Here is a 22,544-nt window from a genome sequence, read left to right on the forward strand (position 1 = left end):
CTGCTGCTGGGCTTCTGCCCAGCCTTTAATTTCACCCTGCCAGTTAGTGAAAGGGTGGTTTACGGAAAGTAGTTTTGGAATGTGGTTCGGTTTATAGGTTTGAGGGGTGGGGCACGGGGAAGGGGTTAGGGCTGGCGAGGAGTTCCCACTCCCTTCCCACTCCCCTTCTAAACTCCCTTGCGAAACTCCCTGTTAGCAGCCCCTGGTCGCAAAGCTCCCTGGTCACTTGTGCGCGGCTTTATAAAGCCCTGGCCTGAGTGAATGCCCCGCCCACTGATTAAGGCTCAGCCAATTACCAGAGGCTTCGAGCTTTCAAACCTGCCTCCAACTGCCAGCCAGAGCACACGGTCCCTCAAACAACCAAACAAACAAACAGACTGACAAACACAAGCTCAGCATACAGCAAGTAACCCCCAAACACAAACAAACACACACTACAGACAGTCACTTACCCCACAGATGCTGTATTAGCTCCTCCTTCACCTGGAGAACTCCCTTGCGAAACTCCCTGTTAGCAGCCCCTGGTCGCTTGTGCGCGGCTTTATAAAGCCCTGGACTGAGTGAATGCCCCGCCCACTGATTAAGGCTCAGCCAATTACCAGAGGCTTTGAGCTTTCAAACCTGCCTCCAACTGCCAGCCAGAGCACACGGTCCCTCAAACAACCAAACAAACAAACAGACTGACAAACACAAGCTCAGCAAACAGCAAGTAACCCCCAAACACAAACAAACACACACTACAGACAGTCACTTACCCCACAGATGCTGTATTAGCTCCTCCTTCACCTGGAGAACTCCCTTGCGAAACTCCCTGTTAGCAGCCCCTGTTCGCAAAGCTCTGTGGGGTTCTGTTACTTTCTTTGTTGGGCCTGTCCTGTAGTAGGTGATTTCTGGGTACTCTTCTGGCTCTGACAATCTGTTTTTTCACTTCAGCAGGTGGGTATTGTAGTTGTAAGAACAGCTGATAGAGATCTTGTAGGTGTTTGTCTCTATCTGAGGGGTTGGAGCAAATGCAGTTGTATCTTAGAGCTTGGCTGTAGACAATGGATTGTGTGGTGTGCTCTGGTGAAAGCTAGAGGCATGTAGGTAAGTATAATGGTCAGTAGGTTTACGGTATAGGGTGGTGTTTATGTGACCATCGCTTATTAGCACTGTAGTGTCTAGGAAGTGGATCTCTTGTGTGGACTGGTCCAGGCTGAGGTTGATGGTGGGATGGAAATTGTTGAAATCATGGTGGAATTCCTCAAGGGTTTTCTTTTCTATGGGTCCAGATGATGAAGATGTCATCAGTGTAGCGCAAGTAGAGTAGGGGCATTAGGGGATGAGAGCTGAGGAAGTGTTGTTCTAAGTCAGCCATAAAAATGTTGGCATACTGTGGGGCCATGCGGGTACCCATAGCAGTGCTGCTGACTTGAAGGTATACATTGTCCCCAAATCTGTTATGAGTGAGGACAAAGTCACAAAGTTCAGCCACCAGGTTTGCCGTGACATTATCGGAGATACTGTTCCTGACGGCTCGTAGTCCATCTTTGTGTGGAATGTTGGTGTAGAGGGCTTTTTGGCCTGCTGCTTCTCTGTCTGGGAGGTTTTTGTCAGCCCTGGCACACAAAAAGGGCATCATTGCGAGCGCCCACGAAGGCGAGATGAATTTTTGCCTGCCATGCTCAGCTTGACTTGCTTCCTCACCCCATTCCTGCCTTAGATCCTGGGTCGCCTGGTGGCTGAAGATGGTCCATTGTCTCAAGCGGTGCCAGAGCCTGACACAGTTCCCCGGGCCGCCTTTGCTCTGCACATGCCGGCCGTGCACATTTGCAAATACTTTAAAGCTCCTGTCAGTAAGTTCTGGGGACAGTTGCTCACCTTCAGAGGAAGCTCCTTAAAATTGGCCTGTCTCACCCAGTGGTACATTGACCTCTGTTCAGACTGAGTCAAAAGGGGGTGGGGCTCGCCACTGTGGCCGCCGCTGCTGTAAGGGTGGCCACTGTTGCGGATGAAGCCATCCTGGAAGCACCTTCCACCTAGCCACCCACTGAAAATCCTGTAGGATGTAAGGTGTGGGTAGAAGAACACTAAGGGGGGCCTCCCCCTTCCCCCACCATTCGCCATCCCATACCCGGTGCTGCACCCAGTGGGGTAAAAAGAAAATACGGCCATATCGGAAGAGTCAGTTGCGTTCTTTATGGTTACCCTGCCATTCCCCTCGGGCCTGACCTGCCCTCCAGCTCAGCCACCACTGAAAATTGAAACACAAAACAGTAGAGCCGTACAAGGCTTCAAAGCCCACCAGGCCCAACCGCTCTTCTAATATGGCAGAAAAGCCGAACTTCTCCTGACTAGGTAGGGACGTCCTATTGCCCCACAAGAAGTGGAAGGCCATCGTGTTCAGTCTCAGTAGCACTCGTGGAGCAGGGGGAAATACCTGGCTGAGGAAATTCCCCACAGATGGGTCTTGAGCATCACAACCTTGTAGGTAATGACAAGGTCCACTTACGCCACCGGCTGAGCCACTCCTCACAGGCCAGCAACCATTTCTCCCAGTTCGCGTTCCCCACCTCAACCCCAACCGAACGCTAGAAGGCCCAGCCATCAACCTGCCCACTCTTGCAGCCCTCCTCTTCCACCCTGACTGATAGGGAGGATTATTAAGCCTCCCTCCCTTAGGCCCTTCAGCATCCCTGGGGAAGACCAACACTGCCCAAGTGACTTTGGGCCAGTAGGTCAACCAATAGGGCTGCCTCCCAGGCCAGGCTGCAGCCCAGCTTCAGGACTCAGAGGAAATGGAGCTCGCATCCCTACCTACAGGACTCCAGGCATGGCCAGGCTTCTGGATCAAACGTCCCCTCTTGTGCTCAAGTCACAACAGCTAGCGGGCAAAAGACAGGCTTTCATGGCATTGGAGAAAGCAAGATAGAGCCTTGGAAGAGCCCTTCTATCTGCAGCAGGATTAGCCTGTGTCAGTGATTAATGAGGTGGATCTAGTTGTAGATTGTTATTCATTCCGCACCTTGACAATTCACACAGTCCCTTTCCTACTCAAATCCCCAGCACCTCAGTGATCCTGGTAGCAGGGGTTGGGGCCTGAGATTTTCAGGGTCCTTTTTCCCCTCCACCTGGAGTGAACTCAGCTTTTCCCCCATCCCAGACTATCCATGAAATAACAACAGGAGCATAAAGAAAGAGGAGGGAACATCTCACGGCCAGGGCTGGATGTGCCCAGGGCCCCTGCTTGTCCATTGTTTCCTGGAATTTGGCCCCCTGCTTTGCACAAGGGACAGAGAAAGATCTTGCTGTTCCTGTGTCTGTTGAAAGAAAATTGTGCTTCTGTATGAAAGAGAGGCAGGAAATGGCCTCATGGTGGGACAATATCCTCAGGATTAAGACCTAAGAACTCAGGCTGAGAACTGATTTAACTCCACTCATCTGGGATTTAACAAATTGTCTTCCATGGAGCAGGGCCAGTTCCAGTGTTTTTGCCACCCCAAGTGGAAAAAAAAATAAAAAAGCTGCAATCAACTGCAGCTCTACCTCTGCTGCTTTTGGCCTCAAGTCCCTCCCTCTGAGAGGGACCAATTGCTGCTGAAGCCTCCCCTTTCCATTGGCCGCCCCAGGCACCTGCTTGCTGGGCTGGTGCCTGAAGCGAGCCCTGCCATGGAGACACTGGGAAGATGGGGGAATCAGGAAAACACCACAGATTCGTTTATGTTGTAAGTGAAGAGAAACAAAAGCAGTTTTGGTTTAAAGTCACTTTTCCCTGACTGGGAATTGAACGCAGACCTTGGCAGTGAAAGTGCCAAATCCTAACCACTAGACCACCAGGGAGGGGCAGATGCTGTTTTTCTTCTCACTTATGTTACACTTTCTTAGGCTACTTTCTATCCAATTTCTGAAGTTGCTCCATTGTCCATTCCCTGAGGGACTAAGAGCAGAGAGTGCAGGAATCCCTGTACTCAGGGCACAACCTGAGCCCAACCCAAGCCACTGAAACAAGCACAAATGATGCTTCCTCCAGCAGGATCACAGAGCCACACAAAGAAAACCCATGAGGAACAATCCTCCTCTGCCTTCATTTACCCCATCACAGCCCTCTCAGCAGCCAACTCTTGTGGGAAGGACACTGAGCTGATAGGAGCTCTGGCATAGAGACCAAGGCAGGGATGTTGCACCCCTTCAGTGAGAGCTGGTCACATTCTGACTCTAGAGGAGGAGAGAAAGGCCATGGCCACATGATGGGGCCACTATGTACCACAACATGGTTCTTTTTTGTGGGATGACTCTGAACACTGACTGATCTCCACTCCCTTGGATTTGAAGAGATGTTTAGTTATACACTTAGGAACCTATAAGGCTGAAGCAATTTTATGGATGGTGACACTATGATTGAAGGGTTATTTAATGTTGTAGAAATTGTTAAAAACACTGAGCTTAAACTGGAACTGCCTGTTATTAAAAGCTGGTTTCCCCACCTCAGTTCCATAAGCTCTGCTAGAAACACCCTGGGTTCTCTCCTGCCTCGGTGGGAACTGGAGGGAATCGTCCCCTGCTGCCCTTGGCTCCAGGCTGGTTTTTCTGGGGAGGGGACGTGGAATTGGTTTGTTTGCTGTTGAGAAGGGAGCCAGGCCAGTTCTCAGGAAACGAGAACTCCCAGCATCTTCCCAGCCCAGCCCAGGCTGCTGCCCTGTCCCAGCCTCTGTTCCCCTGGTGGCCCCGCGCGTTTGACTCTAGAGCAGGCCGGGAGCAGCAGCTGAGGCAGAGGACAGCCTGGGATGGGCAGATAAGAAGGAGTTTAGCAAGCAAAAAAGGTACAATGGCAGTGGAGTATTACCTTGGACTCGACGGCATTTCTCCATTGGTCTGTCTGCTTTGGGGCAGGGACAATAACACGTCCTGCTGCATTTGTTATTTCAAAGGGCGGTTTAGGATTTTCATTCTCACACACGGTGCACAAAGCAGGACTCAACCTTTGGCGTAAACTAAACAAGCTGCTCACAGATTCTGGCAGCCACAATGAGCATTTGGGTGAGAGCTCAGACCTGCCCCTGTCCCAGAGGGAGGGTGTCATCTGTGTGGGGACTGGACCACTGACCTACCTGCTCCTAACTCCCAAACTTTCAGTAACTCTATTGTCAGTGCCTGTGAGTGTTATTTAAACCATAAGAAAAACCACACTGGGCTAGACCAAAGGCCCAGCTAGCTCTGAATCTTGTCTTCTGACAGTAGCCAATGGCAGGTGCCCCAACAACCAGGCACCACTGGGAGTTGAACCCAGGATCTCCTGTTTACAAAACAGATGTTTTAAGCCAGGGTGCCTGTGGGTAGCTATAACACACTGTCTGCCCACACCTGACTCTCTGCCATTGCCACTGGGGCCTGACAACTTTTGTTTTTGTTTGGATTCTGTAAAGCAGAGGAGCAGGTGACGTTTTACTCCTAAGGTGGGTGTGTGATTCTTTGCACAGGTCTATGCTGCAAAATTAGGTCGGTTTAACTACATTATTCAGGGGTGTAAAAAATTTTACCCCCCCCCCCAGCAATGCAATTCTATCAACCTAACCCATGTGTAGATAGCGCTGTGTCAACAGGAGGGCTTCTTCCATCAACAGAGGTTGGGGAGGGACTTGGTTAGTGAAGACCCAGAGAACAGGTGGCCCATGACTCTTGCATGTCGGGAGGCTGGGCATGAGCTCTGGAAGCTCCCTAGAAGTTAGTCCACCTCTTGCTCGCTCCTCTCCTCCCTCCTCCTTACCTGCTGCTCGTGCCTCTACACCCTCTGCCCCAAGGTCTGCCCACCACCCACACCTCTCTGCCCCTCCTGTGACACCCATCCTGCCTGGCACCCACACCTCTCTGCCCCTCCTGTGACACCCATCCTATCCACCACCCACACCTCTCTGCCCCTCCCATGACACCCATCCTGCCTGCCACCCACGCCTCTCTGCCCCTCCTGTGACACCCATCCTGCCTGCCACCCACACCTCTCTGCCCCTCCTGTGACACCCATCCTATCCACCACCCACACCTCTCTGCCCCTCCTGTGACACCCATCCTGCCTGCCACCCACGCCTCTCTGCCCCTCCCCTGACCTACCCTACCCAGACCAGCCCACCACTTGCACCTCTCTGCCCCTCCTGTGACACCCATCCTGCCTGCCACCCACGCCTCTCTGTCCCCTCCCCTGCCCAGCCCACCCCACCCCACCGCTTGCACCTCTCTGCTCCCCCCCTGAGACCCGCTGTGCCCACCTCTTTCTTCATGCTGCTGTTGTTATTCCATGAATCATCAAGGATGGAATGAAAAGCTGAGTTTACTCCAGGGTGAGGAAAGAAAAGAGCCACCAACCCCCTGGCAAAGCTCAGTGCCCCAGAGAAAACCTGCCCCCTGCTATCGCAATCACTGATGTGCTGGGGATCTGGCAGGAAAGGGACTGTCTGAATTAAGGCAGCCCCAGGGGATGGGGGGAGCTGGGGGGAGCACTGGGGGCTGGCAGGGAAGTGACTCTGCACAAGCGGCCCCTCCTCAGCCCATCTCTGCCCCCCTGTGTCTGTGGCTCCCAGCGCTGGGGGCCCCCCTGACATCCTCTCCCGGCTCTGGCTCCTCAGGAGTGGCCGATCCAGCTCCAGGAGAGCAGGTGCCCCCTGGGAACGGGACAGGGGCCAAGTGTCCCAGCCAGAGCGGGAAGGGGGCAGCCCAGGAGTTCTCAGACGGGGGGTTACAGCCCCTCGTGGGGGGGGGTGAGGTTATTATGTGGGGGTCACAAACCGCCCGGCTCTGCAGGCAGCAGCAGTGAGGGTGGCAATGGAGCAAAGTCTGCTGTGAAAAGTGATATTGACAAATGTCTTCACACCCCCAGTATTAAACAGGAACTATTTAAAAACCCTTTTCTGCTTATAACAATAATTCAATCGCTGTGTGTTCTAGGCTGAATTTAAAAGTGGGGAGAAAAGTTAAACTCATTTGAAAGAATTGGGTTATAAATTAAGCATTTCAAATAACGTTAAATATGAAAAAAATTGTTTTGAATTGATGGGGGGGAGGGGGTCGCACTCTGGACCTTGCTTTGTGCAAGGGGTCACCAGTGCCAAAAGTTTGAGCCCCACTGGGTTACACAGGGAAAGAGCAAAGAGAGATCCTGAAACAGGCCTGCAGGGGAAATCCCTGGGGAGAGGGGTTCCCAGCTCACAAATCTTCCCCGCTCCAGTTACTGCCCCATCCCTGGGCTGTAGCTCCAGTGCCGAGGCCATCACAGATCCCCTCTCTGCCCAGGGGACTTGCACAGGTAGTTCCTTCGGCTGGGCCTCTGCCTCCCTGAATAACTGCATAAATTCACTGGTGCTCCTCCCCTCCCCCCGCTTCTCTCTGTGACCCTTCTGCCACTGGGAGTCGGCAGCAACATGGCCCAGGGTTCAATATCTTGGGGATCCTTTTTAACAACACAACACAGAACCCGCTCGAGCCCCCACCCAGTAAACTGGGACAATCCCACACCACCCCTGGGTGTCTCTAGGGGCAATACTTCCCCTGGCCAGCACCGAGTCTGAGGCTGTGTCTACACTACCAATGCCAACAAGGGGTTCCACTCGACAACGATTCACAGCAGTGCGGCCCGACACACGGTCATTTTCATCCTCTGAGTCAGGAAACCCACAAAAGCCTCTTCTTTTGTACTGGTGTAGACAAAAATAAGGTGACAGTAAATTATTCTGATTGCTAAAAGCAGGTTTAGGGGGTTGTGTATTTTTGAAAAACAAAATCAGTACTGATCCTTCTAACTAGCAGCATGAGATAAAGAAAAGAACCTGGACAAACCTTGTCAGTAACGGCTAATGTCCTAACTGGGAAATCAGCAGCGGTTTGTAGCTGGGGGAGCGAACAGTCTGAATGTGTGTGACCCGACCCCAGCCCCCAGCCCCACATAGCGGTAGGGCTTGGCACTCTCTGTGCATTGGTGTGGTGGCTGAGTGGTTCACCAAGCAGTGACAATCCAAGCAGGTTCCCTGAGTCAGTTCTGCACCCAAAAAAATAAAAATTCTGTGCACAATATTTTAGAATTCTGCAAATTTTATTTGCCAATAAATAAATGTGGAGGCTCCAGCATGACAGTGGGGAGCAGAGGCTCCTGGATGCCCAGAGGTGGGATATCACCCTGCAGCCCCTTCTCCCCTCCAGGGAAACAGACTCTGTGGTGAGGCTGCACCTCTCTGCTGCCTACTCCAGGAGCCCCCAAAAGACTCCCCAGAACTGCTCATGAGGGGTGCATGACCACTCCTGTGGCTTCCCTATCAGAAAGTCAGATCAGCTGGCCCCAGGCGATTTGAAAGGGCCTGGGGGCTCCTGCCACTACTACCGGCAGCACCGTGGGGCTAAAGCGGATTCCTGCCCACCCTCGCTCTGCACGGCACACCACTCCCAGAAGCACCTGGCACATCCCTGCGGGGTGTGTCTCTCACACGCTGCCCCTGCCCCAAGCACCAACTCTGCCATTGGAACTGCGGCAATGGGAGCTGCAGAGGTGGTGCCTGTGGGCAGTGGCCCCAGGAGATCCCCCCCGGCCTCCTCCATGTAGAAGTTGCTGCCAGATGTGGGTGTGGGTCACTTTCAGGAGCTTCCCAAGATAAGGTGCCACACCCCAACACTCTGCCCCAGCCCAGATCCTGCACACACCCGAACTCCCTCCCTGAGTCTGCCACTGCCCCCCCACACCCCACCCCCTGCCCCAGCCCAGAGCCTGCACCTCATGCACCCAAATTCCCTCCCAGAGCATGCACCCCTCCTGCATCCAAACTGCCTCCCCTGCCCTGCCCATCCCAGAACCGGCACCTCATGTTCCCAAACTCCCTCCCAGAGCCTTAGGCAGAGATTGGGGGGGGGGGGGGGGAGGGGAGGGGAAGGGGCAGGACTTGGACCCGTTCTGGGCATCACCAAAAGTTATATAAACCTGGCAACCCTGAGCTGGAGCCCTAGTCACTGCCCATCTCTCGCCCTCCAGGAGGGGACTCTGTGGGGCAGGGCTCTGCTGGGGCTTTCTTCCTTCCTTTAATCACCGTGGAAGGGTGAACAGGGAGAGAATTTGTTCTTCTTTTCTGAACACACGCAGGCAGCTGGGTTATTTCCAGGGCTGTAATAAAATCTGAACTAGCAGAGGATGGTTTCGATCCATCGACCTCTGGGTTATGGGCGCAGCACGCTCCCGCTGCGCCACTCTGCTGTGGGGGGAGGGGGGGGCTTCCTGCAGGGTGTAGTCACAGCGCAGCTCCCGAGCTGTGCCCTGGCGAGCTGTGCCCAGGGGATTTAGACGCTTTAGCGGCAGGTGATTGACACGCGCTGGGTCCCACCCCCAGCGCTGAACTGACCCGCGCTCGCTGCATTCTCGGCCGGGGGCTCCTTGGTCTGATGGTTCAGCAGCACCAGCCCCGCCCCCGCTTTTCCCCTGGGGAGCCCCGGCCCCTCTCCTGCCCCCTCCGGGCTGAGGCGGGTCCCAACCCCGCTGCGAGGGGCCCGGGGGCGGGGCCAGGCCCGGGGAGGAGCCGCCCCTTCCTGCCCCCCCCGGCCCGGCCCCCGCCCCTGTGTGCGGCAGCGGGGCCATGGCCGGGGCCGGGAGCGCAGCGCGGGGCTGCTCCAGCCCTGCAGCCCGCGGGGCAGCGCGGTGGGCCCGGGGGCGGGGACACGCGTGGGGCGGACACGCTCCTGCCGGGAGGGGCCGGGCCCGGCTGCCTGGTTCGCCCCTGCCCGGGGGTCCCCGCGCTCCCCGCGGCCGGAGCGGGCTGCCCGGGGCTGCGGGGGCGAGTGGCCCGGGCGGGGCGGAGCCCGGGAGCTGCAGGGGCCGGAGCGCGGCTCGGCTGCAGAGCTCGGAGCCCAGGCTGGGCCCGGGAGCGAGGGAGGGGAATCGGGGATTTGGGGTGTCAGAGCCGGGCGGGGCGGGGAGCGGCTGGGGAGGGGACTGTGGGGCTGCTGGGAGTTTGGGGTGCGCTGGGGTCGGGACTGGGGCCTGTGCGGCTGCTGGGAGTTTGGCGTGTGCTGGGGTCAGGGCTGGGGGACTGTGCGGCTGCTGGGAGTTTGGGGTGCACTGGGGTCAGGACTGGGGGCCTGTGGGGCTGCTGGGAGTTTGGGGTGCACTGGGGATCGGGGCTGGGGACTGTGGGGAGCTGGGAGTTTGGGGTGCACTGGGGGTCGGGGCTGGGGGACTGTGGGGAGCTGGGAGTTTGGGGTGTGCTGGGGGGTTCAGGGCTGGGAGGCAATGGGGGGAGTTGGGAGTTTGGGGTGCGCTGGGGGGTCGGGGCTGGGGGGCCTGTGGGGCTGCTGGGAGTGTGGGGTGTGCGGGGGGTTCCGGGCTGGGGGGGCCTGTGGGGCTGCTGGGAGTTTGGGGTGCGCTGGGGGGTCAGGTCTGGGGGGTCAGGGATGTTCCGGGGGCTCCATGTTCAGATCTGGCCCTGCGGGAGCTTTGGGGGCTGGCGCTGGGGAAAGTGGGGGACTGTCTGAAGTTGGCTGCTTGGGATGTGGGTGAGCTGGGGGTTGGGCTGCACCCCTGTCACTGCAGCCTAGGGCCCTGCGTTTCCTCTGGAAAAGCTGCTCCCTGTTTCACCAGCTCCTCTCAGTCTGAGTCCCAGGGATACTGCACAGGCCTCTGCAGGGCAGGACGGCCCTGAAATCTGGCAGCTGGGAGGTTTGCAGCAGTTTCTAACCCTCCCTCCCCTGCTTCTTCCAGGAGGCCCCACAAAAGCATCCGACCCCCCTGGGAAAAGAGAGAGAAGCAGCCAAAGCCGAGGAGCAGCGGCAAAGCGAGGAGCTGCTGGTAGGTGCCCAGCGCCCCCCGCCACTGAGGTTTGCCTGGCATATGAATGACCTGGTGAGTGCAGGGCCCACCCTGCCAGCCTCAGCCAGGGACCCATCCCCGCTGGAGCCCAGGGAGCCTGCAGGGTCAGACACGGGGGTAACATGATGCCCCTAGGACGCAGGAGGCTGCTGGGCAGCACAGGGTCAGTCTGTGTTAGCCCAGAGCCCCTGCCCACGGGCTGTCTGGATGTCACAGTGACCAGGGATCCTTTATAGCTCCTGGGGGGGATGGGGAGGAAGGAGATGAAACGTGGGCTGCAGAGATGGAGGATTTGGCTCAGTGCAAGTTGATGAGGTTTCGGGGAGAGTGTCCCTCCTGTAGGTGATGTACAGCTCACCCCGGCCCTGATCCCGCCTCCCTTCCTGGGATAAATGAACTTCCCATCCCCCACCGCAAGAGATCTTGTGTTCTGGTAAATAACTCTGCCACCCACCCCGAGGCGCATTTATGATTTTCCCCAGTTACCGAGCAGGTGAATTTCAGTGTTGATAACTGCAAAATAATGCACATTGAAAAAGATAATACCAAATGGACATAAAATGATGGGGTCTAAATTAGCTGTTACCACTCAAGAAAGAGATTTTGGAGTCACTGTGGATAGTTCTCTGGAAACATCCATGCAATGTGCAGTGGCAGTCAAAAAAGCAAACAGAATGTGGGGAATCATTAGGAAAGGGATAGACAATAAAACAGAAAATATCATATTGCCTGTATATACATCCATGGTATGTCCACACCTTGAATACTGCCTGCAGATCTGGTCACCCCATCTCAAAAAAAAAAAACAACCCATTGGAATTGGAAAAGGTTCAGAGAAGGCCAACAAAAATGATGAAGGGTCCGGAACAGCTACCGTATGAGGAGAGATGAATAAGACTGAGGCTATGGCTACACGCCGCAGCTTTTAGCAACACGGCTGTGCCACTACAGCCGTGCCGCTAACAGGCGCACAGAGTAGCTGCTGTTTGTTGGCAGGAGAGACGTGCCAGTGTAGACAAAGCCTGAGACTGTTCAGCTTGGACAAGAGACTACTGGGCGGGGAGGGGGGAGGATATGGTAGAGGTCTATAAAATCATGACTTGTGTGGTGAAAGTAAATCAGGAAGTGTTATTTACTCCTCATAACACAAGAACTAGGGGTCACCCAGTGAAATGAATAGGCAGCAGGTTTAAAACAAACCAAAGGAAGTATTTCTTCACACAACACAGTCAACCTGTGGAACTCCTTGCCAGAGGATGTTGTGAAGGCCAAGACGCTAACGGGGTTAAAAAAAGAACTAGAGAAGTGCATGGAGGACAGGTCCATCAGTGGCTATTAGCCAGGGTGGGCAGGGATGGTGTCTGTAGCCTCTGTTTGCCAGAAGCTGGGAATGGGCGGCAGGGGATGGATCACTTGATGATTCCCTGCTCTGTTCATTCCCTCTGGGGCACCTGGCACTGGCCGCTGTCAGAAGACAGGAGACTGGGCTAGATGGACCTTTGGTCTGACCCAGTCTGGCCGTTCTTATGTTCTATGTTCCCCTGTTACTGAGCCGCCCTCTCCCTGTTGCAGAAACAGACGGAAGCCGAGAGGCAGAAGATCGTCTGGGAGTGGCAGGAGCTGCGAGGGTTTCTGGAGGAGCAGGAGCAGCAGCTGCTGGCCCGGCTGGAGGAGCTAGAGAGAGCCATTGTCCAGAGAAGGGATGAGGGCGTCTGCAGCCTGTCCTGGGAGATTTCCCTGCTCAGCGAGAGGGGAGGAGAGAAGGGGCAGCAGCCGCTGAGCCAACCCCTGCAGGTCAGGCTGTCATTGCAAGGATCATACGCAGCATTTCTCTAGGCGCTTCTGAGCCCTAGACCCCAAAGCACTTTGCAGAGTGGGGTCAGGGGCATTATCCCTCTGGGACAAATGGGGAAAGTGAGGCAGAGGGAGGGGCAGAGCCCTGCCCAAGGTCACACAGTGGGTCTGGCAGCGGCGCCACGGATGGGTCCTGGAAGTCCTGGATGCTGCAGCCCCAAGACCTTCTCTCCTGGAAATGTCTCTCTGCATTTGCACTTGGAGGGTGAAATCCCCTCCCCCACCATGCTGAGGTCCCGAGCCAGGCCCAAGGCCCCTCACACGGCAGGTTATTGGGTTTAGTGGGGCCAGGGGCCTTCTGGGTCTCTCAGCACTGAGGGGAATTTGATTCTCAATGCAGAGAAATATCTTCTGCCTGTAAAGTGCCTGGGGAGAAGATTTTCAGAGTGGCGACCTGCCCGCAGGGATTGCTGGGACTGCGTAGGGGAAAGTCCCCGGGGGGGGGGGGGGAGCAGCTGCTCTGGGAATGTAAACCTGAAATTCCCCTACTGCCCGAGGCCTCAGTGGTGACCCCTGCAGAGCAGGAGGCCTCCCCACCCAGGGACACTCCCCCTGACGGCCTCCTCTTTCTCCCCCTCTTTAGGGTGCTGGGAGCGCTGGGGGCAGGTAAGTCCTGGGCTCCATTTCGCTCCCCCTCATGGGTCGTTAGGTTTGATAACTGCGCTGAATAGGAAGCTGCCCCCTGCCCTGGGAGCGTGTGATTCTGGCTCCCCTAGTGGCTGACTCAGGTAGGAGACGAGCCGGTTACTGTCTGATCGCTAAGGAGGTCCCAGCAGGGCTGCTAGACCCAGGGCCGATGGGACGGACCAGGCCTGTCTCCTGGACTGACGTGGCCGCGTCACGTATTCCGAGGGCGCAGAATCTCAGCTTTCGCATTTGTTAAAGTGAGTTGCTGGCCCTCAGCACCTCTCCAGTGTAAACGGAGACAGCGTTGCCTTGCTGGGGCTGCCAGCAGCCTGAAGCCGTAGCTCTGAGAGCGTGAACTCTCCTGTCCCCTGTTAATGTCATCGGGGCGTCAACTGAAATAGCAACACTTTGATGTCAACATTGAACATTCCCTGGCTGATCACTCGAGCAGGTGGAATGGGGAGGGGGCAGGAGTGAAACCTTTGTGGGGTGGGAATAGGGGGTTGCTGTAGGGAGGGAAAAACAGAGGAGAGACACAACAACAAGGAAGCAAGAGAAAAATGGAGAAAGGAGGGTGGGAAAGGCAGGGAAACACAGGGAAGAACCAGCAGGGCCCTACAGGGTGTCCGGGAAGGGGCTGTTTTCCTCCTCAGTGACACTGAGTGTGACAGACAAAGACTTGGCAAAATACTAAGAACTAAAATTTTATTTCTGATGCGAAGGGCAGATTCTCCCCTTGTTCCTCGTACGTGGGTGTCCCATGGGGAGCAGTGGGTGTTCTGCTGTGAATGGAGCAGGGCACAGAGTCCTAACCTGATGTCCTGGCCACTGGCCGTAACGGACAGGGCAATGTGGCCCTCTCTGCGAATGAGCTGGACACCCCAGGGTTACTGCTTCAGCTGAAGGGTTCGGGGGATTTGGTGTTTAAGGGGCCAGGCTCATTCCCTGCTGGAGCCCTGAGCTCTGTCTGTGGCCACTGTCAGCATGTAGGACCTGCCCACTCTCTGGTCTGTGCCTCCTCCCTTTCCACATAATCCCCGTGCTGGTGCCCCTTGTTCCTGCAGTAACCCAGCCTAGGGGGTGGCTCTGCCCCCCACAGAACCAGAGCGTCCCTGAGAAAGCCCCTGAACAATGTCTCCGTTCCTTGCTCTAGTGTCTCCCCACTTCCCGTCTCTCTGGGGAGCACAGGGCTGAGGTGACTCACCATGACAACGACCATCTCAGGCTGCAAAGCTCAGATCCAGGTTTCCTGGAGTTTGGGGGTTGCTGGGCTCAGGCCTATTTCTCACCCCTCCTTTCCCCAGCAGGGAGGATGGGACGTTTCGGAAGCCAGAGCCGTCGTTTGTGGAGCTGGAGAAGAGACTCAGCGATTTCTCTCTGCAAAGTGCCATGCTGCAGGAGGTGCTGCTGGGATTCAAAGGTGAGTTGGAGTCTGGGGGTGGCGTCTCCTCTGGTTAGAGCGACCCTCGCCCTGGGGAGGAGTCGGGGACTCTAGTGATGTCACTGATCCTCGGCTCCATCTCACAGCCCAGCTCAGCGAGTCGCCCTTCCCCATGGAGCAGCCCTGTGGGGCTGGCTCTGTCTTCAGCGGCTGCGTTATCGGCCTCTGATCTCTGTCACCATCTCGTAGTTAACAGCAGTTCCATTAATAAGCAATGGGGATTTCTCCATGAATGCGAGGGCCTGAATTCTCACCTCTCCCACCTTCTCCTTCCCTTAGAGACGCTGCGACGGGGGCTGGGGAGCGACACAGGTACGTGTCTGTCTCTGACTGGCCATGGGGAGATTTCAGACCAATAACGATGTTAACGACAGGGGATCACAGCCTCCAGCACCTGGAAGCTGTGTAACAATGGAAAGGGATGTTACTTTGTTCTTGCACCACTATATTTTCAACTGACTTGTCTCTTAAATATTTTAGCTCATCAATGTCACGTAAGCTTTTAAAGTGTTTTGCAGGTTTTTTAGTACTCATTAATTTTTTTGCCTTTACTTTCTTTAATTATTGCATTTTTTACTGACTACATTAATTTTAAGAATTTTTTTTTGCCCTTTTAATTGCAGTAATATTAATAGTGTTTTTAATTAAGTTTGCGTAGTCTGATTTTAAAGCTTGTTTTTTAAAAGACCACTAAGGTCTTTGACAACTTTTCCTGTGTTTGAGTGGCTGCTTGATACTTTTTAAAAAAAAAATACAAAGGCTGAGTATAGTTAGTTTTTTAAAAAAATATAGACTTTTTTTGTTGTGACTCTAAATTGGTAATGCAGTCACATTTTTAACTTATTATTATTTTAGTGCACTATTTACCTCTTGTGACACAGGTTGTAGCTGATTTTTACACTTTAAATAAATAAAACAGCTATTAGCATCTAATTTGGTTAAAACAGCAATTCTATCTATCTATATATTTTTTTGTTTGCATAACCTGCACTTCTTTAAGAATGCAATGTTTGTTTGGTTCTTTTAATTAACTTTTTGCTCTAAACTTTTTTTTATGCTTACATTATGCCTTAAATTAATTTATATTTCTTGGAATGATTTTATTCAGTTAATACAGAATCTTAATTTTTTTTCTCCCCATACTTTCCTAGCCATCCCGATGATGATTAATTTCTGGGAAACATCCTCAGCAGAATTATTTGAAGGTGTTGCACCAGACAGTAAAGGCACAGAGGCAGTGGCTTGTGGGAAAGAGGGTAAGTTTCATTACTAATCCTGCTCTTAAAAAGAGGGGTCTTTTTAGAAAACTAGTTTAACGTACAAGCACTGAGAGACTTCACTAATCATGGGAGCAATGGGTCTCTTTGGAACATATTTTAACTGACAAGCCCTTAGAGCCTTTCTGAGAAACAGGATAGAACTATGGTCAAAATGAAGTGCAAATTCATGAACGTGCATCATGAGGAGAAAGAGGAGGGAACACAAATTAAAATATAATGAAAACAAAGCCTCTCAGAAAGGAAACATATCAGTTTAGTAGCAGTGTTGCCATGTCAGGGGTGAGGTGGGAGATGATTTTCTCTCTCCTCCCCCTCCCCCCCATTTCGTTTTAAAAGTCCCAAAAGGAATAAAAGTAGGTGGCATAGTTAATTTTTTATTATTTTGTTTACTAATTAAATCCATGTCCCTAAGGCCAAATTTGGCCTAGGTAACTTTGTTGCCACGTTTTCTTGTTTACCAAGCACAGAGCTTAGTACTGGCCCTGAACGACATCATTAGCCCCCTTTTGTTTGGACTAATTTAATTTTCTGTCGTTGGTCGTCTAGCACCTGTGCATGGCCTTCATGGCTGAAAAGAATTTAGCCTGCTTTTCATCAACTTGCTGCTATAGGGTATTGTAAGATCTTATGAACTTTTGTCTTCTTTTTACAGTGAAGTAAGGCAGAGAGTTCAAAACGTGGGTGTTACTGGAATTAACAGTTCCCAGGGTTGGTCCATATATGCCATTGCACTGGGCTCATTCACGCTTTGTCCGGGTACCATGTAGCACTCTCTTCCCATGTGTAGTCAGTGCCAATACAAACGAATGATCTAGGCTGGTGTTTCTCAGCTGGTGGTTTGTGACCCCCGGGGACTCAGGAACGGCAGTCAGGAGGCTGAGAGATGCTGAGTGTTTCATTATGATCTAAAGCAAAGAAAATCTCACTCCCCCACTCCTGCAGTCCCCTGTTCACTGTGGTCAGTGTTCTCTGCCAGCCTCTTGAAATATACAAGTTTTATATAGACTCAGCAGGGATACATGTTTTATTCTTACTTTTTAAGTAAATGTTCTGGGGTCAGAAAAAAATTGACTGCCAATAAGAGGTACTTGCTTACTTATTTCAGCTGTGAAATGAGGCAGTTTGCAGCTGTGCACAGTAACCCTTTCATTGCCTGTATCCCAGCCAGTGAGACTGAAACCCCTGCGGTGGTTAGTAGAAATGGGGACGAGGCAGAAAGTTTTGATTCAAACTGGCATTGAGTGCTGTCAGCGATCGCAGGAGAGCAAAGGAACCCAGGGATCATTGGTCACTAAGTCTCCCAGGCAGAGGAAGGGATGTGGGGGAACAGATGTCAGAAAATGAAGGAGAAATAAGTGAGGGAGGGGGGTCGGAGGTCACAAGCTCCCAAACCTGCCCACATCTGGTCATAGAGTCATAAAGTCTAAGGCCAGAAGGGACCCCTGGATCATCTGGTCTGACCTCCTGTCTAGCACTGGCTGCCAACACCCCCCAGCACCCGCCAACTAAACCCAACAGCTGGAGTGAGACCAAAGCCTTGCAGCCCCCAGGAGACTAGACTCTTACATGCCCTAGGCAGAGAATAGGAGGGACCAAGGTGCACCAGTGCCCCAGACCCCTGCAGTGGCAGGGAAATGGTTAAGTGAGATATTGCTGGGTGATCCTAGTGAGTGCCCCACACCCCACGCTGCAGAGGAAGATGGAAAACCCCCAGGTCACCTACAACCTGACCCAGGGGGAAAATTTCTTCCACATCCCACCTATAATGATCAGTTAGACTCTGAGCATCGGAGCACAAAGAGAGAGAGAGAGATCCACCCTGCCCAATATCCTGTCTTCTTCTCTGGCCGTTCCTGAAGCTTCAGAGGAAAGAGATTAAAAAAACCCTCTAAAAATACATAGAGGGGGAAAAATCCCTTCCTGACCCCTAGCAGTTTTGGCTGAAACCCTGAAGCATGAGGGTGAGGAAGATAATACATAAAATGGAAGTGAGCCCCACTTCATGGTCCACTATTTGTCTCTATTGACCAAGCCTTCCAGCTATCACCACTTCATTTAATTTACTGCACCTGCACTGGGCAGACTTTGTCCTGTCCCTGCCTCCACCTGGTCCCCACCGTTGGGGGAGTTGCCCTCAGGGTTTTAAAACTAGCACAGTGGGTTTAGCACTGGTGGGAAGGGCCGGGTCTGGGCTGTGATAAAGTGATGGAATGTTTTCCCAGCATGCGAGTCAGAAACATCTTGTGCAGGGAAAGGGCCGGGGAAGATCATGATGTGACAGGAACTAACTTCTGAAAGCTTCCCTGTCACCCTTCTCACCCTGACAGGTGGCAGAATAACGCCCACCTGTGGCTCCAGATTGTCCCAGCCTCCCACGGGACAGGGAAGGGAACTGGCTGTAGTGGAGCCAGTCCAGGTAGGGATTATTGCGGGGTTGCTAGTGGGTTCCTGCTGGAGGGAGGGCAGGAAATACTGGGGGCCTGGGATCTTTGGGGGAGCTCAGTCTGGAGGTGGGATGGGGGCAGGAAACACCCAGGGTGGAGAAAGGGAGGGGGACAAGGAGTGAGACAAACTTGCTGGGAATTGTTTAACCCAAGTCCTGGATTCCGGGAACAGACCCATGGGCCTTGGGGGAGGAAATGACCCTATTTGTGGAATGGGGTTGTGTTGGGGGTGGGGGAACCCTGGACAGCGCTGGAGAAAACGTATCCGATTCCCAGTGCAAGAACATGAACCTACTGGCCAGAGGCGGCTAGGAGATTTGAAGGAGGGGGTGGGAGGTTACCCACCAGTGGGGCCTAGAGTAGATAACCCCTCCCCTTCCTTCCAGCTGCTGGCAATGGGAAGCCTGTTGGGATTCCTACTGGGGAGCCGAGCCTGGAGCCTGCTGGGGGCCCCATCCCCCGTATCAGCCTCTGGCTTGTAGGTGTGTGATGGAGGAGAAGATCCTTCCCCCTCTGTCTGCTGGGGGGTGTGAGGGGATCTCTAGCTCCCCTCCTGTTTTGCCTCCTGGCTGCTCTGAGCAGGGTGGGGGTGGGACCCTGCTGACTGTCTCTCTCTCAGAGCATCCATTTGATTGGCTCCTCTCCCCCATGAATAGTGGGGCTGTGAGTGGGGCAGCAGGTTGTGAGTGGGGGGCTCTTGCTCTTTCAGGGGCCGGTGACCTTCGAGGAGGTGGCTGTGTATTTCACCAGGGAAGAGTGGGCTCTGCTGGACCCCCGTCAAAGAGCCTTCTGCAGAGACGTCATGCAGGAGAACTATGAGAATGTGACCTCGCTGGGTAAGGATTCCCGTCCCCTCGGTTCTTAGAAGGGGAAATGAAGAGTTAAGGTTCATGGCACCCCCACAATGCCACCTCTGCTCTGCCCTGTCTCAGCAACAGCCCACTGAGTGCATTGAAATAGGGCAGACTAGGTCGCTCAGGGTTCACATGCACCTCCCTTCATATCGCAGTCACAGCTCTGCCAAGCTGCTCCAACTCCTCCCACCACCATCCAGTTACAGCTACAGCTGACCCAGTGCACACAGCTGGAGGCATGTGGAGAAATGCTGGTATTCCCATCTGTGAACACAACACAGACAGTGGCACGTTCCTAGTCCTTCATAGCTATATTGGAATCATAGATTTTATGGCCAGAAAGGGCTATTAGGTCATCTAGTCTGACCTCCCGTATAACCAGGTCATAGAATTTCACCCAGTTACTGCTGTATTGAGCTGAATACCTTGTGTTGGACTCAATCCGCCCCCAGAAAGGCATCCACTGCGACTTGACGACTTCAAGAAATGGAGAAACCTCCACTTCCTTTGTTAGTTTCTTAACCTTTGCACCAGACTTACTGAGCCATTCTCAGTGGCTAGTACCAGTTGCAGGGCCAGGGGCAGAGTTAAGGTTGCATTTAAGGGGTGGTGTGTATATTAACTCTTGCTCTTCTGGTTTTCAGAGGTTTAGGTTTAGCCACCACCCACCTAGTGGAAAGGCATGAAGCAGAACTGGGCAACCTGTACTCGGTATTGATGTAGGTTATGGGCATTTGATTTCCTTATTTTTTTAATAGACTTTTTCAGCACTCTGTGTCTGCATGAGACATTTTGCCAGCATAATTGTATCAATTAAGGATGTGGTTTTTCGCATCCCTAACAAACAGAGCTATGCTGACAAAATTTTGCAGCTCAGAAGAGGCCAGAGTGGATTTTAAAACACTTTAAAATATTGCTCTCAGCCCTTAAATTTTGGAATCAGGGGGAAACATCTAAGAGGAACTCCTTCAGAATGCAAGCAAAACGCACAATACACCTAGTCTGAAAGTTAACAGTGGTACGGCTCCAACTCAGATGAATGGGTGTAGCTCAGAGGCAGTGGCCACAGCATGTCCTCTTGACCCAACCAGCCAATGACTGTGAGAGCAGTGTGAGGTTCCTATTCAGGAGTTCTTGGGGGGTAGGGGGGAAGGAGAGCAGGGAGCAGTGGGAGTGGAGAAGATGATGGGGGAGCTAGTGGTTGTGGGGTGCCACAAGGTAGGGAAGGCTGAGTGTAGTGGGAGGAAAGAGATAGGGATGTGGAGGACTAGAGGGAATCAGGGAGGGATGGGTACCATGGAAGGAAGAGGAGGTGAGGAATCAGAGACAGAATCTCCTGGGAACAGGGAGTGTGCTGGTTTTGGGGGAGTGGGAGCCTGGGAATGGAGAAAGGGGGTGGAGGTCCCAGCAGTGGTGCTGTTGGAGCTGGGGGGATTGGGTAGGAGATCTGGGCTCCTTGGAAGTGGAAAAGACTGAGGATAGTGGGAAGGGGATGGGGAGTGTTTGCTCCAAGGAGCAGGAAGGATCTGGTGGCAGTGGGAAGGGAAGGTTTCAGGGAGGCAGATATTTGGGGCCCTCCACTGCGAATGCTTTTGCTATAGTCTCTAATGACCTCTCCCTAAGCAAAGCTCAGAACCGGTGCTCCATCCTTATTCTTCTTGACCCGTCAGCCGCCTTTAATACCACTGACCATGGTCGTCGTCTTGACATCTTGTCTGCTTCCTGGTTCTCCTCCTACCTCTGTAACCACTTCTTCAGCGTGTCCTTAGGAAGCTCCTCCTCACCCCCACTCCACTCTTCTGTGGGGGTTCTGCAGGGCTCAGTCCTTGGTCACTTCCTCTGCACTTTATCTCTGGGAAATCTCACCCCCAGACACACATTCAGCTACTGTCTGTATGCTGATGAGTCACAGATCTACCGCTCTGCTCCAGACCTGTCTCCTTCTGTCCAAACTGAAATCCCGGCCTCCCTCTGATAACTCCTCATGGTTGGCTAGCCATCAACTCAAGCTCAACAGCTCAAATGTTGATAACAGAGCTCTTAATCCCCAAAGCCAGCCCCCCACCTCATTTCTTGCTGTTCAGCCCAGAATGAGCTGATGGAATCTCAGAGCCTCTGGCAATATTTGCAAACTCAGATGACAGAAGAGGTCCCAGAAGACTGGAGAAGGGTTAACATAGTGCCCATCTTTACAAAGGGGAAAAAGGAGGAGCTGGAGCCTAGTCAGCCTGACCTCAATACCAGGGAAGCTACTAGAGCAATGTATAAAACATTGAGTTTCCGAATACCCGGAGGATGAAGGGGTAATCGGTAGCAGGCAGCATGGATTTACTAAGAACATAGCATGACAAACCAGCCCGATATCCTTCCTTGATAGGGTAACTGGTTTGGTGGCTAAAATAGACCTGGACTTCAAAAAGGCTTTTGACACAGTCCCATGAGTAAGCTGGAGAAATGCAGGCTCAACAGAACTCCCATTAAGTGGATATATAATTGGTTACACAACCGCAAGCAAAGAATAACTATTATTGGAATGATGTCAGATTGGAGGGATTTCTCAAATGGGGTTTCACAGGGATCTGTTTTGTGTCTGTTGCTATTTAGCGTCTTCATTAACGACCTGGATGTAGGAATAGAGAGCATACTGATCAAATTTGCAGACGACACAAAGCTGGGGGGGTTGTCAACACTTTGGAGGGTAGAGCAAAACTTCAAAGGGATCGTGATAAATTGGCAAACTGGGCTTTAGACGCCAATGAAATTGAACAAAGACAAGTGTAAGGTGCTACAGTTCGGGAAGAAAAACCCAATGCACAAATGCTGACTGGGGGATAACTGGCATGGCAGCAGCACTGCTGAGAAGGATCTGGGAGTTGTGGTGGATCACAACCTCAACATGAAGTCAACAGCGTGATGGTAATGCAAAAAGAAGCAAATGCATTAAGAGAAGCATAGCATGTAAGTCACAGGGGGTGATAGTACTGCTCTACTCAGCACTGGTTAGGCCTCAGGGGGAGTCCTGGGTCCAGTTTTGGTCACCAGTGACTAGACAGGATGTAGAGAAACTGGAAAGAGTCGAGAGGCAAGTGACAAAGATGATCAAAGGGGTGGAACACAAGCCAGTGAGCAAAGGCTGATGGAACTGGGTGTGTTTAGTTTGGAAATGAGTTAATGGGGGGGGATATGACAGTGGTTTTCAAATACTCGACAGGCCGTGTGAGCGTGTGTGGCCGTCCC

General features: G+C 53.1%; 1 long non-coding RNA gene, 1 other non-coding gene and 1 pseudogene across 2 annotated transcripts; 1 reads left to right on the forward strand and 2 right to left on the reverse strand.

Annotated features, from left to right (window-relative positions):
- Positions 1-22,544, reverse strand: part of LOC120375816 — a 647,258-nt pseudogene that overhangs the window by 519,712 nt on the left and 105,002 nt on the right.
- Positions 3,748-3,819, reverse strand: TRNAE-UUC. The gene has a single exon. It is a non-coding gene; the product is annotated as a tRNA-Glu (tRNA).
- Positions 14,651-16,047, forward strand: LOC120375824. The gene is made up of 3 exons (XR_005586822.1): positions 14,651-14,708; positions 15,009-15,041; positions 15,881-16,047. It is a non-coding gene; the product is annotated as an uncharacterized LOC120375824 (long non-coding RNA).

This window comes from Mauremys reevesii, linkage group 12, assembly GCF_016161935.1.
Source record: "Mauremys reevesii isolate NIE-2019 linkage group 12, ASM1616193v1, whole genome shotgun sequence".
Lineage (NCBI taxonomy): Eukaryota > Metazoa > Chordata > Testudines > Geoemydidae > Mauremys > Mauremys reevesii.